We start from the raw sequence: 18,675 nt of genomic DNA, 5'->3' as shown, positions 1-18,675 counted from the left end.
GGAAGGGGGTGACTGGGAGGGGGCAGTGGGAGGGATGTAAAGTGAATAAGTAAAAATAAATAAATAAATAAATAAATAAATAAAATAAAGACCCCCCCATAGGATGAGAGAGCACATCTCCTGCTCTTCTTACTTTTTTTTTTTTTTTTTTTTTTTAAAAACAACTGGCTATTGTCATTAAATTTCAGCAAACTTTGAAGATGAAGAACACCTTTGGTGAAATTATTTGAACTCTAGCACCCACTCTAGAACCCCACTTTCAAGTCACAGAAGAGCTAAACCCAAGGATGTTTTGAGTTATACACAATTCCTCGCTCTCCCAGTGGAATGGAATGAAATAGCATTTCCATCACAAGTGCCCACGCCCCCATCTTCTCTATCTGCCCTGTGATCCTCTCCTCTTACGTAGCTTCTGCCTTGTGAAAAGTATTTCCCAAAGCCACCACTGGACAAGAGCTCCAAACCTTGCTGGTTCAAGTGATGAGTACCTCCTGGTATATCTAATCATCAGTCACTGGGGAGGGGGGTGTCAGGGAGGAATCCCTGGCATAGGGCGATTAAGAGAGTGCACTCAGGGTCATAGATGTAGTCTTAAGCAATTACCAGCTCACTACCATTACCATGGCTGCAGGAGGATGCTGCATGCTTACTGGTGACATCAGACATAGAGGTAAGAGTTTTTCAGCTCCAAAACCCCCTAAACCCAGAAAAGACCCTATAGTGAGCCTGCCCTTTCGCCACTGTCAATAGAATGGGTAATTTCAGATACAGGGTCCATCTGTCTACAATGCTCCCTCGTCCTCATCTGTGCAATGGCTGATGGGAAGTGAAAAAACATCTTAATTCACAAAACTAAAGGATCCTCCTATTCAACTTGCTAAAGGCCCAAGAAAGTAGAGCAATCATTTACCAAATAAAATATCTTTTGTTCCTCAAGAATGAGCTCCATCGTAAGCAGGTCTTTTGATTTTTCTGACATGTCAGTTTTATGACCCTTAACTGTAGGTACTCTGAGGGATTTCTACTAATTCCTTAAACAACGCTTGCCCTTATTTAAGAAAAAAAGTTGTTATGCTACCTCAGTGTTGTAGGCTGTTACTAGTGTTCTCGTGAATCTGCACAAACGACAAGAAGTTTAGTCCATGGATTGCTTTGGGAGACAAGGGGCAAGCGTGGGCTGAACACAGAACCTCCTAGAGTTTTTCTTTGAGTTTCATTTCCAGCCAAGAGCACACACACTAACCAGGAACCTCCTTCAGATGCTCTGACCCAAGTTGATAAAACAGTCACTTACCCTATACTCAGACTGAGCATCTACAAGCAATCAAAGTGTCTCCATAGAAACCAAGTATACAATGGAATCCACTCAAGGTGCAGGATCTGCTTTAGCAAAAAGGCCATTTGCAGCCAAGATCTTGCTCTAACTTAGGTTTGCACATCAGACGCGTATTATTAACTCTTACACCTTTAGAGTTTCACAATACTGAAGATTACAGAAATCATCCTACACAGAGAAAGAAAGGGGAGACTGGGGAGGAAGGATAGATCTGCATGTGTGGTTATAAAAATGCCAAAGCAGATTCCACTCTAAGCTCTGCCAAAAAGAGAACAATTACTCTTACCCATCAGCATGCAGCCTTGAAATTATATTCTCTTTTCCAAACAGAAGCCATCATCAGATTACCAAAACGAGGCTATCCTGCCGAAACTCAAGTAGTTCTTATATGGAATAAGCACAATGCAATCAAGGGACAAGCAGCTAGCTATTCCCTCCCACACAAATGATAATCTTCTGTGAAATGTATTTTTAACGAAAAATACATAACTCTCCTCCATGTTTGGTTCTGTGCTCCCACTCCTCCACATAAAAGCATACATTCATTTTAAAGAAAGGGACAATTGTGTACCTCCTTAGAACATCCCCCACACCACAGAGCACAGGAGATGGGAAGCATCTTACCCCTCAGATACATCTTTCTACACACCAGCCACTCCTCAATAAGCAAACCAAGTTGCCAGTGGCACCTGGGAGATACTTCAATGAAATCAACCAAGAGTGGGCTTCACCCATGTTTAGATGATTTCTTTCTAAGCAGATGCATTATGAAAGAAAGCTTAATTCATTCTATTACCAGTGACTCAAAACCCATAGCTCTGAAGTTCAATCTCTCACAAGTTTCAAGTGATAAATTGCTTGCTTGTGAGTCACCCTGCTTCTCCAAGGAGCAAGTTTTCAAAAGAAAAGGAAAGTGTTTGGGTAGGTGATCTTTACTGTGGCACCCGCCTCTCTTTTCTTTCTCCTACAGTCATTTGAAATTTAAATGACCAAAACTGAAACAATATGACTTGGCAGGTGATAGATTTCTGCCATTAGGAGGCCTCATTTGAAAGGAAGAGACAAAAATAATTACAAAATGTCCCATGCCCACTTCATGGAACAGAATGAAGCCAAAGAGCTATGAACAAAATCCTTCCAGACAGTTTCTTCACCCCACACATCTTTCTTGGGGTACTAGAGTCTGGGATTATCTCCTAATTTGGTTCCTAGGAGGCAAACCATCAAGAAAGTTGTTGCAATAATACCGGTAATGCTACGTTAAGAGAAAATGCCCGTATTTGGGAAGGGGGAGGTGGAAATAACAAAATTGTTAAGCAAAATCAGTAATTTCTTTTCATAGTGGAAATCGTCTTGAAAGACCAGAAAAGTAATTCTACCTAAATGAGTAAATGTTATAATTGCATTTCAGTCAAAAGAGTGTTTACATTTTGTCTAATTGGCATTTAAAGAAATCAAAATCATCACCAGAAAGATCGCCACCCACAGAGGCAGCAGCCCAGGGTGCCCTGCCTCACATGTGACTCTTCCACCCACCTGCTTAAGCCCCGCCTCCCTTCACTCCACAGGAAATTGGGAATCACTTTTGCAAACTAGTAGCTGGAGGAAATGATAAAGACAGGAAGATAAGATAAAAAGGAAAGAAGTGGTGGGGAGACAGACAGACCACTTGGGAGAAAGCACATACAGCTTCTTAGATTTGGGGTCAATCTCACTTCAGTTCAGTAATTTTACATGCATTTGAAAGAAAGAAAAAAAAAGTGGGAAAGGAAGCAAATAAAAAAAAATCCTGTGTGTTAGTTATAATTAATTCCCACACATATACACAAAGGCACAGATCTCTTCTCCATAGCTCGTCAAAATAAGGTGCAGGTTAAAAAAAAAATCAATGCCAGATGGATAGTCAACTAAACCCAACACAAAATTTTTATCATGGTGCCTACTGGACATCTTAACATTTAAAACCTCTGCGCTTACTCATAGTTAAAACAACAACAACAACAACAACAACAAAAACAACAACAACAACCCAGCTGCTCATGTGAAAGGCAACCCCTTAACTAATTAAAGAGTCCCATGCTGCTCTATCCAACCCAGAGTTGCCACCCCCTTCCCAGTGCTGCCCACAGTGGGGGTTCTAACTATCCACTTTCTCAGGTCCCGGAAATGCACCTTTCCCCACAGGCAGCTTGAGAAGAGCTAAGGAATGAGCTGAGCCAGGGATGCGCTGTTCACAAAAGGAATTCCCCTCCCTTCCCCTCTTTCTCCCTCCCCCTTCTTCTGCTGTCCCTCCCCCGTCATCACTGGTGAATAATATCCCTCACTACCTGCCTTGATCAACACCGTGAGCCCCTGTCTTCAGGCATGCAGGGAACTTAACAGCCTGGAAATTCCTGCTGTCCACTCGCTGAGGTCACAGATTAAAGCTAAACAACAACAGCCGTGGTTCCCGTCAATCATAAGTCACTCGCTGGGAGAATGTATGGACGGAGACCTGATGTAAGCGAGTCACCAGAGAAAATACCCACTGATGACGCATATCCAGGCATAAAAATAGTCACAGGGCCCTCAAAGGGATTATTCAACAGCCTACATTTAGACTTTCTTACAACAGACCTGAAGTCAACGTGCCACAGTAAGTGGCTGAAGTTTAAGTCCAAAAGACAGAACCAGGAAGAGTTGCTTTAAATATGCTCCCACCATAACAAGCTGTTTAGTCAATTTTAGCATCCTTTTCTAAGCGTCAAGCAGTAACAATCAGCTGTCTCACAAAATGCCACACAATCGTTAATTCTACTCACAACTCTCAAAGGACAATTTCCGTTTATAACACTCGTGGCCTCAAAACAGACTCAAGCAGTCCAGACATACATAGCCATAGTTGCTTCCTGAATCCACGGTAGGAAAAATAATACAAACTCCAGCTATGCATCTTTTTGTCTCTTGAAAACATGCTTTTAAGTGGAATAAAACCTAATAACAAGGTACACCGAAGAAACTGGCATTTTGCTCGCCGTCTTTGCGGTTGTAATTGTTCAGAAGTGGTCGGATCATTTATAGAAATAATTATGGTGTGTGCTATATACACCTGCTACATGTGCAGCATTTATGTGCTAATTAAGATTAATAACTCAGAAGCATGCCCACTGTCCAACAGTTGGGTGCATGAAAGTAAATGAAAATATCTTAACCGAGCAAGTGACAAGATATTAATGATCATATAAAGCCTGGATTGTTAGGTTGTTGTTGTTGTTGTTTTATGAAGGGGGAAGTAACTTTTTACATGTATCACAATTATAATAATATTCAAGTTATTTGTCCCTTTCCCATCCTGCTCAAACGTATGCACGGCTTGCTACTGGCAGAACTTGCAGATCAGCAAAGGCTGGATTTTGGCATCTTTTCCATGTGACTATCTAAAACTGTTCCCATCCAGTGTGTCACCACAGGGAACAATGAAGAAATCTGGCTATGACAGAGCCTAAAACTCAGCCTCAGGATTTGAACACCTCACCCGACTGCTATATTCTCCTCATTAGCCAGACTTACTAATTCTCTTAATAATGCACAGATTTTCACTGTCAGCCATACAGAAGGAGTCTGTGATGGAGTTTATCTCTGGTACCTAATGTTACTGGCTGTCCTGCCTACAGGACTAGCAAAGGGCTCTTAGCAACCAGGCTGTCACTTGGACAGAGCATTCTGGGCTTTCGTTTCGAAGTGCCTGAGTTCTCTGGAACAGCAAAGGTGACACCTTCCTCTCCTGGTAAGCTCTCCACCACTCTCCTCAAGTATGATAACAGGGCTATAAATACAGGTGAAAATTATTTTTAGTTCAAAGACTTTTCACAGAGTGCTCGAATTTCTCTCCCGTGCATATGTGTCGACAGTATGTGGCCTAGTTTACAGAATCTAAGCGGAAGTGTTCACGGGTGCCCCCTAGTTGAGGATCGCGAAGCAATGTGGAACACATGTGGACCTCCGCCACTTAACTGCATCCATATTGCAGTGATCCAAACAGCTCAAATACTAGCATCTATGTATGAATGAGACCAGGGAGCAAACTAAACAGAGTAGGTCCTCATTTCACAGAATTCCACTGCTCTCTTTCTATAATAAACAATAAAGTAAATTTAAGAAACAAACAAAGAAACAATCATATGAGACATAATCTGCTTTTCCAAAATGAGAATATTCTATAAGTTAATGAGTCAGAAACCAAGATGATTTTCACTAATTTTACACAAGCTCTTGACTTTTAAATAGCTCAAAATGAGCTGAAGGAGTCAGAACTATCCAGGTTTCATTGCACTTCATAGACATGATAGCCTTCAGTCATGTTGGCCTCTGCATGGACAAGTCAACCAACGGCAATCTCCTCATAAACCTTGTTTCCAATCGCATGGACACAGCACCTGCCAACTCAGGGAACAAGACTGAGTCCCATAAACTACTCCCATCCTCATCGCTGGATTTAATGATTCAATGTCCATTATGGAATTAAACTTGCGACCAGCAAAACATTTCTTCTTCTAAGAAAAGGGAACTTGCTTACTTGTAGATCAGAAACTACACTATCAAGATGGGTTTCATATTTCAATTTGTGACATCACTTCCTCCATTATGGACAGTAACTAAGAGCTTAAAGAAAGCTCAGCTGGGGCTGGAGAGATGACTTGATGATTAAAAGCACTGGCTGCTCTTCCAAGATGACCTAAGACTGTTTCCCAGCATCCATGTGGTGATTCACAACTACCCATAACTCCGGTTCCAAAAGATCAAGCACCCTGCACAGGCAGACATGCAGGCTAAACACTCCTCAACATAAAATCAGCTGCGCATGCAGGTACACATCCCAGTACTCAGGAGGCAGAATCAGAAGGTTCTCCACGAGTTCAAGGCCAGTCTGATCTACATAGTGAGCTCCAGGCCAGTCAGAGCTACACAGACAAGACTCTGTCTCCAAATAAGGAAATGCATAAATAAATAATAAAAACAAACAAGGGTATAGCTTAAGAGTTTGAAATGCCAATGAAAAGCTTAGAAAGCGATTGATTTTTATCTTCTGAAACAAAGTTTTAAAAATAACCACAGTCAGTAGCTTTCTAACCAAAAATCAGATTATTTAACTATCTGTATAGAACTGGATGCATGGAGGGAGGCATATACAAGAACAGTATAAAAGCAATACAGGGGAATAAATCTTTCAGCATAGACTCTCCAAAAGCCATTTTGAAGTTCATCTTGGAGTGGTTAGCCTTGGTAGGAGATTAGGAGAACATGGCTCTGTGTGTCTCTGAAGAGACATTTCCAGAGACAATGAACTGATGGGAAGGATCTGCCTTGAGGGTGGATGACATCATTTGATAAACTCAAGGTCCCAGTGGGAGCTCCTCCCTCCCCCACTTCCCAGGCACCATGACATCCGTTCCTTTATTCTGTCACACCTTCCATGCTATGATGGACTAAAACTTCTCTAATTAACAGCAAAATAAATCCCTCCTCTTTTAGAAGCAATCCTCTTGATATCTGTCACCACAAAGGAAGACTAGCATAATCCTATATATCACTAATGAAAAAAAAAACGATACGAATTTTTATTACATGTTTCAACTATATGGAAAAGTGGCAAAATATGTTGCCATTCAATATAGCATGCTTAAACCAAGGACAGACAGATAATTCATACTAAAGACTTAGTTGTCCCTGTCAGTCTCAGGATCTGGGTGAAATTTTGTTTTCAGCTTTTTTTGTATACTTGAAATACTTCATTATTTAAAAGCAGCCTTTTTAATGTGGCAAACAATATTGCTTACTGAATATGTTATGGGCTGAATTCAAATTAGTTGTTGTCTTCTTTTCCAACCCGAAATGTACATATTAAAGCACACACGCTTACATGCACACACACACACACATACACACACACATACACACATGTTTACACACACACATACACACATACTCACACATATACACACATACATAAACATGCATACACACACATACATTCTCACACACACACACTTTCTCACACTCTCTCACAAAAACGTGCACACACACATACACACACCCAACGCCCTATCTCACTTCCTGTGATAAGACCAAACATTCAAACACCAATGGTAAACAGTGAGTTACCCTCATCCCAGCCTTAACCCTGAGCTCCGACACTTTATCACCACACTAGCCAATCTGATCAAGTTTTCTCTTCCTTTTGTCTGTTTTCCCTCTAACTCCACAGCAGTGACCTCCATTTTAGCTTCCTCTTTGTGTAAACACATCAGTTATCCCTAAGTTCTCCCAAAACAGGAAAGTACAGAACCAGGAGCGAGTGGGTTTATGAATCCTGAAGCTGACTATGGCATGCATTCCATTAAACTCCTCAATGCAGTCAGAAAGACAGCTTAGCTGAATAAAGCCAACAACCCGGAGGTAGACCCCACATGGTGGAAGGACACAACAGACTCCTGAAGGTTGTCCTCTGACCTCCTCTGCACAAAGGCTGCAGCCCGCATGCGCATCAAACACACATGCACAAAATAGGAACAGATTTGTAAGGACCTTTCGATGGCTCTGGGTATGAAGTCTTGTATCAGTAATCACTTGCGCTGTTGTAGTTATTAACTTTGCTGTCTAACCACCCCTTTGCTTTTGAACTTCCGGAAACCAGAGGCTACTGTGCTCTTTAGTTTCCCCTCCAGCCACCAGCAGAGTACCTGACACATTGGTGGAACTGATGTAGATCAAATAGGTCTACATTGATAGGTCTTGGCATTGCCGTTAGATCTCTTCAAACAGACTCAATGCAAATTATTATATTAGGTGTCCTGGTTGGCTTTTTTGGTCAACATCGTACAGAAGATAGAGTTTGATATTGAGAAGAATGAACGACAATTGAGCAAATGGCTCCTCATGGAGACTAGCCTATACGCAAGCCTGTGGGGTATTTTCTTAATTGGTGATGGATATGGGAGGGCCCAGGCCCACCCCTAGGCAGGTGGTCCATTGGTGTATAGGACAGGAGGCAGAGCAAAACACCAAGCAGCAATCCTCCAGGTTCCTGCTTCAGTTCCTGCTCTGACTTCCTTTGGTGAATTGTGAAGTGGAACTGTGAAAGAAGGAAACCCTTTCCTCCCCCAAGTTGCCTTTCATCATGGTGTTCTATCTATCACAACAATAGAAAGATAACAGTGACATTATGCAGTGATATAACCTCTGGGAATCTTGAGGTCCCAGTCTACAAAACAGAGTGAGGGCAAAATGGAAACACTAAATTATGTGCCTACTGTAATAGCTGGCACCTATGGCGAGTGTCCTCAGTATAGGGAAACAATGATTATGTCTATAACATAAGTGTGTAGCAGAATAATTCCTTTTATTCCTCCTTCTCTCTTCCTCTCTCTTCTTTTCCCTCCTTCCTCTTTTCCTTCTTCTTCTTCCTCCCCCCCCCATTTTGAAACTAGGTCTCTACAGTTAGTCTTAGCTGACCTGGAATTCACTACATATATCAGGCTAGCCTTGAACTCACAGAGATTTGCCTGCCTCTGTCTCCTGAGTGCTGGGATATTAAAGGTGTGTGCCATGATGTCTAGCAACAGAGCATTTCTTACTTCCCATGTACAAATACATGCGTTGACCATGTCAGCACACTGGCACATGTCCACACACCTGTGCTGTCAATACACTTGAAACCGTCTAGTTTGACTACGGAATTGATATTAACATCTTAGTTAATGTAGAACCAACAGCCCCATGGTACTGTGGAACTACCACCCTGACACAAGGGGAGCCCCATTATGTACCTGGCCCCTTATTTACCAAATCAGTCATGTTCACAAGCATTCAAGTGCATTTTGGGGTGTGTGTCTTCACTTATGAACTCAATGTTGCCCCTCCTGTTGGCAACATCAGACTGTGTGGCTGTAGCCCTTGTTCCCTATGTACATTTACTCTAATGGGGCAGAAAGTACTTGGCACAGCGTCAGAGAATCACGTGACAGGGCCCAGAGCATCTCCTCCCAATAAGTTCTTTAAAGACTGTATTTCACAAAGCTAATACAGCCCCTCACTTTAGGTGACTACGTCTTAATGTACTTGTTCTATCCACTGTCTAGGGCCATAAGTCCACTGCAGCCCTGTTCCCTTGAACAACAGAGTGCCTACGCTGGAGCAGATGAGCTTCGGAATGAAGGAGATGATGGCCCAACATGACACAGAGACACAGACCACAGTGGCAAGCGCACAGAGATCAGAAGGAAACCTCAGCTCTCAGGTTCCCCTCTCAGCTCTGCTTTCTGTAGGAAAGAAACATTTGACCTCCCATCTGTCAGAGATTACTACTTTAATTACAGCTCCTGGCTCTTCTATAATAATGATTAAGTAAGATAAACCAGACACATAAAGATGAATGCAAATGGTTTAACTGAGAGTCATAAAAATAACGTTTAACTCTCCAGCCCTGTGTTATCAGAGAACAATGTCCTACGAAGAAGCAGAGCATCACTGCATATGTCTTACTGATTTCAGTACATGTCTATAGGGAAAGTTCAAGCTCGAAATAATTATAAGGATGGTTACACTTCCATTTATAAACCCCAGTAAAAGGACACATGGGCTCGTTATACTCATTACCTGCAGTATACAGTCTTTGCCTGCCACCAACCCAAGACAATGTTAAAATGAGCTCTTATGTATTTGACCTATCTCCTTAATTACACCGGAGGTGCCACATGGACAGAGACTGACAGCCCTTCGCTGAATTTGAACAGTAGTAACAGCTAACTTTTGTTCTATGATTTTTCAGCTCATGAGTTACTTTCCCCTTTATCCATATCTACAGGACAACTCCAAGACACTGAGAATTTTATCGTCTCTGGCTTTCAGGAAAGTACATTGATAGACTCAAGTCTACAAAGCCACCGGGTTCACTGTCTGTCCTCAGCTTATACTTCTTATCTCTACACTACAGAAACGGCCTAGTGCTTCTTGATTCTAAAAGAAAACCCAACTGCATTCATTTATTCTTCTTGTTAGATGCTGTACCATATGCCACTCTGTCATATACATGTGCATACGTGCACAATTGCTAATACGTTCATTAGTGTTCCTGAAACCTGTTCTCAGCCACACTCACTCAGCAAATCTTTGTGATACCTTATGAAGCAGGTATGTCGTGTAGTACAATTTTCATTTAGCGATAAAAGTCGGGGCTGGGAGAGATCTTAACTCATGACCATATTTTCATGACAGACAGAAATGATCTAAATACTTTGGGCTGCACATTCAGATCTCCTTCCAACCAGCTAAGTAACCCCACGTAAGTCACCCACTTTCTCTGGGCCTCCCCTGCCTTCTACATAGAAGATGACTAAGTGACTCACAGATAAACCTACCAGTTAAAATTCCATCCTTTGCAACTTGCTATTTAGCATCCTTGAAACAAGACCCTAGATGGTAAAATCCTCGCTGGATCTTTGTTTCATGCCATGCACTGGAATGTCTTGTATGACATCTCCCTGCCAATCCACAACTGGAAAACTGGATCTAATAAAGGAGTGTGTTCTGTTTGGTTGGTTGGTTGTTTTTTATGGAGCATTAGAACCTGCTTTATTCTTTGATCTCTTGGTTGTGCCCAGCCAGTAAAACCATGCCTCTAGAAGAAAGGCCATGAGGAGCATGCACGTGCAGCCAGGTTCTGGGGTCCAGTGATAAACATGTGTCCTCATGTGACCTCCTCTCATCTAGAACCTTCACCTTGGGCATGGCTGACCCTTGTGTTTGTGAGGTCTGACTATTTTCATTTCTGTTTTCAATGAACTCATACAAAACCCCAGATTATAAGAATGATTGGTCCTTATGCTCGGGTCCTAGAACAGGGCTGCAGTTAATCTAAAGAAACTTAAGTAACCCACTCTGGAAGTCTTCCACCGTGAGGGGGGGAGACAAGTCCAAGGGAAGACAAGTCCAGCTGAGGTTCCCTTGGCAAATGGTGGGACATCCAAGCACAAATCAACACAGAGTGCCTCTGCTGGCACAGAGAATGCTCTCCCTGCATCCCTACCGTGGAGACTGGGCATGAGCAACCTGACCCCTCCAAGAGTCTTTGGAGCCTGGCAGTAACCTGAGCCGCTCTGGGTTATTTTTGCTGAAGGCTTGCGGTTCTTAAAGGGACTGTGTTCTGAGTACACGTATCTGGACAGGGGATGCAAAGTAATGACAGGACAGATGGAACAAGCCTTTCCTCATTAAAAGGTGTGCATAAAACCAAAGAGCAGATAAATATGAAGGTATACAGTGAATATCCTCATGCCCTCTCACAGGGATCAATTTAGTCATCTTATGGGGAAGCATCACTGTTTTGAAATGTGAAAATGCTAAGGAGCGAGGAATTCTAATGACTTAAAATGTAAACAGATGGCAAGCTACGCCCAAGGCTTTGTCCTTGGTGAGAATCTACTACTTAAACAGGGAGAAGGAAGGGGGCAGAGATTAGAGCTGGAAACAGTGCCAGGATCAGCTCCACGGTTTTCATAACAAGTATAATTATTGCATTGCACAAAACAGCAAAGTTCAATGAGAGTTCATAACACGCTCAAAACTTGCCTGACATGGCTGTTGCACACATGAACACAGCAGCCACAGTTACTTATACAAGACCTGCAGCAGATCAAATCAGTTAAAATTTCCAGTGTGGAGTAAAGAGAGGCTTCCCAGGCATCACCTTTACCTGGGATGGGTTTTTTGTTTGTTTGTTTGTTTTTCTGGGGGAAAGAAGTTTCTTTTGTTTTGTTTTGCAAATTGACACAGACTAGAGTCACTTGGGAAGAAGGAACCTAAATTGAAGACTTGTCTCCATCAGACTGTCTGTTAACATATGGTGTCTGTGGTGGTGGTTGGTAGTGGTGGTGGGGGGGTGTTTTCTTGATTGATGCTTGATGTGAGAAGGCCCCGCCCACTGTTATTGACTCTGCCCCTGGGCAAGTGCACCTGGGTTGTATAAGAAAGCAAACTGAGCAAGGCAATAAACAATGTTCCTCCATGGTGTTTGCTCTATTTACCCCAAGTGCTAACCTTGAGTTCCCGCCCTGACTTCTCTCAATGTTGAATTGTGACCTGGAAGTATAATATAAAAACAAACAAACAAACAAGGCTTTCCTCCACAATTTGGCCCTTGTCACCTTTTATGACAGTAAGGGAGTGCTAACTACCACAGGCAGGTGATGACTGGGTGGGTAGCTTTTCCTAAGTTAGGAGGTGACTGTCACTAACACTCTCCATGCCCCTAGTGAATAACTCCATACTCTGCACATGTGGACAACACTAATGGGCTCAGTGGCTTGTCTGTTGTCTGTTGTCTGTTAAGGATATATTACATTGGGATGGAGAAGTGTTAGAAAGAGACTTAGAATGGGTTGGAGGGAGTGGGGGGGGGATGTGATTAAGATGCATTGTATACATGTATAAATAAAATAAATAATATGTTTAAATAAATAAAATGCATTGTATACATGTATAAATAAAATAAATAATATGTTTAAATAAATAAAATGCATTGTATACATGTATAAATAAATTCCAAATAATTTATTTGGAATAATTTATTCTAAATAATAAATTCAAAACATTATTTTAAAAGAAAAGAAGTCATGTAACCGTCAAGTGCAGGTCTCTTCCACTGCTCTCTCAACAGAAATGGCACTGATTCCAACAGCAGATACCCGCTCAGACAAACAATTCTCGTGAAACCATCAATCCATTGGTCCTCCTTTCCCATATCCCTATGCTGACCAGAGGGACACAGGAATAATCCAGGAACAAAGGAGGACGATTGAGTCATCAATTGCAAGGATTATAAACGTGCTGGTGGCCTTGCCCAAGGTGGCTCTACAGATGGAAGTTCAGTGGGAATGGCTGGCATCAAAGGGATCAGCTACTTTTAGAGACTCGGTAAGATCAATACTCATGAAATGTTTTGGACTGGAGCCTGACAAATAGAATCCCCTTAGTGAACGTGTTGCTGGTGCCTGGGCTCTCTGTATTCCTACTCAGCCGGTGTGGGATTCAGTTGGTCTTGAGATATGACCATGTAGAATCACGAGGAAACAGCTACTTGCGGAGGAACTTTTACAATGTCATCTCTAACACTGAAAACTTTGCCAAGTGCCTGACTCTCCTCTGGAGATGAGAGAACTGAAGCCCAATGGTGTTGGTAAGTCCTGTCTAGTACAGTGTGGAGCTGGGATCTTAACTTGGGTTTGACTTTAAAGCCTGGGTTCTCAGCTCCCTCCTCTTAATTGGAAAATGAATGGAGGAAGGGCTTGAGGGACAGGAGCTGCAAAGTGACCTCAGACCCAGTTCTACTACACCAGCTGACTGTGCCCTTAGCTCAGCCCTTTCCAGGCTCTGTCTACCTTCCTGCCATGATCTTTCTTTTTTTTTTTTTCATTTTGTTCTAATCTTTGCAGGAAGTTAACCATCCATTATCAGACTAGCGGTTACTCTACGGAGAATAAGGTTCCCTGTAATCCTATTAAAATTACATTATTACAAATAAGTGTCTATGGCCAAGCCATCAATCTTCAGCAATGCAAACAGAAGATCATACAAATCATGCCAAGCTGCACAGATGCACAGCATCTTACAGGTCACAAAGCATCTTTACAAATATTTGTTGATTTAATCGTCCTGACAACCCAGGAAGGTAGCAGCTCAGGTGAGGACATCAGCTCTGTAGTAGATAAGTTGCATACAATCCAGATAATCAGTACTAGCATCATCCCTTGAATCCCGGATTTTCTGATATCTATTTATCCCCCCCATCTATTTGATTACCTGTAGCTCTGGACAATGCATCGGTATTCTTTCTGGTGTAATGTGCTATTTCTCAACTTATTTCTCAGCAGCCCAAATCTTACGCAGATGAAAACAAACCGATGGGACCCCAGCCCATCCCAAAGCTTGAGCATTCAGGAGAGCAGAAGCCATGACTTAAGCATCATTCCTACACAGAGCACAGTTTATGCACAAAAGCATAAGTGGCTAGAGATTTTTAACTGAATAAAGCTGAAAAGAACTATAACTTAACAAAATTGCATCACACATCTCTCTCTCTCTCTCTCCTTCTCCCTCTCCCTCTCCCTTTCCCTCTCCTTCTCCCTTTCCTTCTCCCTCTCCCTCTCCTTCTCCTTCTCCCCCATTCTCTCTTCTCTTTCTCTCTCTCACACACACATCCTTGAATAGTTTATTTAAAATTGTATGTGCTTTTAACAGAGGATATGAAAATATAAACTATGTTTCAGGATAACACTGTGTATCTACACTGTAGTTTGTGCTACCCCAAGAATTTTACTCTTCCTAGGTTATCTCAGGAAAATTTCCATATGCTGTTCCATCATAATTCCAGTTCTTGGACGATCTTTGATAGTATTTCTCTTGTTTAATTGTGATGCTTTTAAAAGGAAGAAAGACCAATAGAAAAAGTGACAAATACTTTAGTGGGCTCATTATAAAACAGAGCAGCCAATAGTAAAATATGTGTGAAAAGGAATCAACTTCATAAAGCACAAGACAAATGAAAATGTCAAAGGCCACACTTTTATAAAAGCATTAGATGGTAGGAAGTACTACACCAGAGTGGGACAGCACATATTACCCAGGAAAGGAGGTAAGCAGCCACTCCCCTTTTCAAAAGGCAAGTGGAAAGAGATACTGGAATTGATACAGAAGTTCTTGATGCAGTCACCCCACCCTTGGGCTATACCTTACAGATGTGTGTTATGGTGTCCACAGAAATACTGGTCGTGTACAAAGAACCCAAATTGGTGGATGGTAAAATAGCTAATGGTTCATTGGAATTTAACATGGGAACAAATGGCTGGTACTTACAGTGTGCATTAATCTCATTAACATATACTGAGTGAAATAAGCCAGACACACAGAAAAGCAGAACATATGACCTCATAGCTATCAATTACAGAAACAGGCAGAACCAAGACAGGCAGTGTGAAAAGTCAGGATGTAGCTACTCTTGGGCGCTACAGACACTAAATAGGACAAGAGAGTACCCTTAGAATGCAAAGCACATTCTAGATTTTTGTAGAACTGATGCTCAACTTGTAAGACATTTTACGTTCCTTTCTGCCCACGTTTTATTATACACACACACCCACACCATTCACACACACACACACACACACACACACACAATGTGATCAGGATTCAGACTCCTCAGCTTTCTCTCCCACAAACATACCCTGTGCACCATGCTTTGAATGAATATGTGTACACATCCCCTCTGACAGACTAGATGTTGCCATGGAGTTGAAACCTCTATAGTTTAGCTAGAGCATCATCCCGCTTGTATATATCTACAGCAGAGGTAAGAGTCACCGTAGCGATAACCATCTTGCATCTCAGCTTTCCTCTTGACTTGATGTTTCTTAACTTCACAGCACCAACACCATAAAAGCACCTGGCAAACTGCTTCTCTCTTTTCTCACATCCATACATCAACACTTGAGCACCTATGTGGTCCCTGAGCTTCCTTCAGCCCTCCCCCTTCTGGGAGGTGTTTATGATGGAAACAGTATCCAGGAAAGTTTGTGAGAAATGAAAATATAAATAAATCCTTATTTAATAAATATAGTGAAATACATATCAAACATCTCATAACTGGTAGGTGTGATCTCTAGCATGATTAAGCTAAATATTATTTATATTGCGATAATGACTTTTGAAGTGTGTTTTCAAGAATCAAAATCATGTCTAGAATACATTTTCAAATATACATATAAGCCTGCAAGTTCCTTTTGGACCTTATTCCAAAGCTCAGCTACTATCCTGCAGTTTGGAAGCTAAGTAACAGAATCTGAAAAAGACACAGAGCGATCTCTTTGCCCAAACAGTACCTCTACCATCCCTCCTTTTTAAGCATAGAATCTCAACTTTTGCAAAAAACAAGCTCAAAAGAGTTAAGGAAAGGGACTTTGGGTTTCCTACCTGGACATCTGCTTCTGGTCCTAGTCACAACTTCTCACAATCTTGAGTCTCAATTTCTCAGGTGAATTCACCAATCTGCTGACAAGAAGTTTCGTATTATAACTCTTCCATCTACAGGGCATACATTAACATGTGACTGAGAAAAACGGCTGAAACATTCAATCTACAGGTTTGACCTGTTAGAACATAAACACATGGCTGAAGGAGAAGCAGCATGTAGGTAACATCTGCTGTGCCAAGCGACATGGAGCACCACAGAGCTCAAAGAAATAAAAGTCAGAAAATAACTCAGGATACCAGGCATGGTGACGCACACCTTTAATCCCTATGCTTGGAAGGCAGAGGCAGGAGGATCTCTGTGAGTTCAAGGGCAATCTGAACTACATACAGAGTTCCAGGAAAGACAAAAGACACAGAGAAACCTTGTGTGAAAGAAACAGACAAAAGGGAGGGATGGAGGAAAGGAGGAGGAGAGGGGAGAAGACAGAAAGGGGGGAGAGAGAAAGGGAAAGAGGAAAGGAAATACTCATGAGAGTAGTAAAATAAATAGTGATGACATTGGATGATGACCCAAAGAATAGACATCCCTGAGACCAGATGGAAATCAATCAACCAACAAAATATACTGATAAATACCCCACCCCTGCACTTACATGTCGAGAGGGAAAACATAATTTTTATTCAATCAAGCAGAGTTTTGAAGAAAAAAGAATTATATTAAAAAACCTAGAAGCCTCTGTTTCAACCAAGTAATCAAGGTTGATGTCACTAGAGTGCAAACATGACAATGGGACACCCTCCTAACAAAATATAGCATCTTATGCCCAAACACATAACTTTCCAAAACTCCTGACCAATAACTAACAAAATATAGCATCCTATACTCAAACACATAACTTTACAAAACTCCTGACCAATATTCTTGGAATCAGTCAATGCTATACAAAGGGAATTGAGTGTATTATGACACAGTTATGCTATCCTATGTCATACTGTAAATGAGCACCTAATTAAAACTGGGTAAACTTTTAAGCAAACCAAATTCTTTAAATGTGTTGATCACACATCCAAATGGACAACAGTCACTATTTTTCTTCTCTTTCTTTTGTTCTTTGTATTTACAGGTGGCATATAAATGTGTGTGTGTGTGTGTGTGTGTGTGTGTGTGTGTATGTGTGTGTGTGTGTGTGTGTGTGTGTCTGTGTCTGTGTGTCTGTGTGCTCACCCATGTATGTACTTGTGAAGCTCAAATCCATATCAAGTACTTTACCCTCTCCCTCCACTCCAACTTTTTCGAGAAAGGAACTTTCTACAAACCTTGGCCTCATTGTTTTAGCTAGAACTGGCAGGCCAGGGAACCCAGGGATCTATCTGTCTCCACCCTACCAGATCTGGGGTTATAGATGCATGCCTCCGTGTCCAGCTTTTATATCGGTGCCAGAGATTTGACCTCACAATCTCATGCCTGTGTACTCATTGCTGTACCAAGGGAGCCACCTTCCCAGGCTCAGACCAATCCCTTTTCACTGGTGTTATGGTGAGTTTTGTTCCGTGGTAACTCTTCCTCTTGGATCTTAATGCCCAAAAAACAGCCCAGAATCACATCTTCACCTGTTGTACCCCAGGTTTTTCTCACCACAAACAGTACGTCTATCTTCATGACTAGAGACAAGGCACTTGAAACTGATAAATCTAGTATCTACTTAAATAGAGCCCCTCTATTACAATGGCACGACTCTGCCAACATTACAAAGATGGTTCAAGACCTTCTGAGCACCCTAGCTAGAGCACACACTGTTTGGAAGCAGTTGTTCCCATCATTTGGCTGATTGACAGCAACAGAGAGTGCAAAAAATGTAGAACGCTCCTGGATAAAAGAATAACTATGTGGCAAGAGACAGGATGTTGGCAATGAAACTGAGCAAGATTAACTAACTATCCAATTGCTGAGCAACCAAAGCAGCATGGAACGTCTAACGGTCCTTTCATGGGAGCAGTAAAGAATCCATCTCTCCCCAATGGGTCTATCATAATAAATAATTTAAAGGACTGTGCCCCTGACAGAGGACTTAAAACTTTGAATATTAGTACCTATGCACCAACATATTAAGGAGGCTTCAAACAATAGTTTGAAAATCAACTCCCTTTAGGCCAGAGAACATGCTTTTTACAAAACTGTCCTTGCCATTGAACATGCATGGAGACTAAAGCCATTGTTTCTGCTCATATCCATCAATAACAACACTGATGCTCACGGGTTCATGAGTTTTCTTGCCCCCAGTGAGTGCAAGAAACACAAGTAAAGCACATAGCTTCTGGGTCTCAGTGTCCTCAAAAAG

The 18,675-nt window shown here is 41.8% G+C and overlaps 1 protein-coding gene across 7 annotated transcripts in view; it reads right to left on the bottom strand.

Moving 5' to 3' along the window:
* The window catches only part of Hivep2 (HIVEP zinc finger 2), a 185,104-nt gene that overhangs the window by 130,588 nt on the left and 35,841 nt on the right, over positions 1–18,675 (bottom strand). For 4 of the 7 annotated variants that reach the window (XM_076926901.1, XM_076926907.1, XM_076926902.1 and 1 more), the window contains exon 2: positions 16,337–16,411. The exons of 2 other annotated variants lie outside the window; for them this stretch is intronic. The gene's annotated coding sequence lies outside the window, so the exon portion shown is untranslated. Of the gene's footprint in view, positions 1–16,336; positions 16,415–18,675 lie in introns of those variants that run through there. One more of the 7 variants, XM_076926904.1, reaches the window with a different exon arrangement.

Source organism: Arvicanthis niloticus, chromosome 28 (genome assembly GCF_011762505.2).
Source record: "Arvicanthis niloticus isolate mArvNil1 chromosome 28, mArvNil1.pat.X, whole genome shotgun sequence".
Classification (NCBI taxonomy): Eukaryota; Metazoa; Chordata; class Mammalia; order Rodentia; family Muridae; genus Arvicanthis; species Arvicanthis niloticus.
This window is presented reverse-complemented; position numbering and strand designations above follow the sequence as displayed.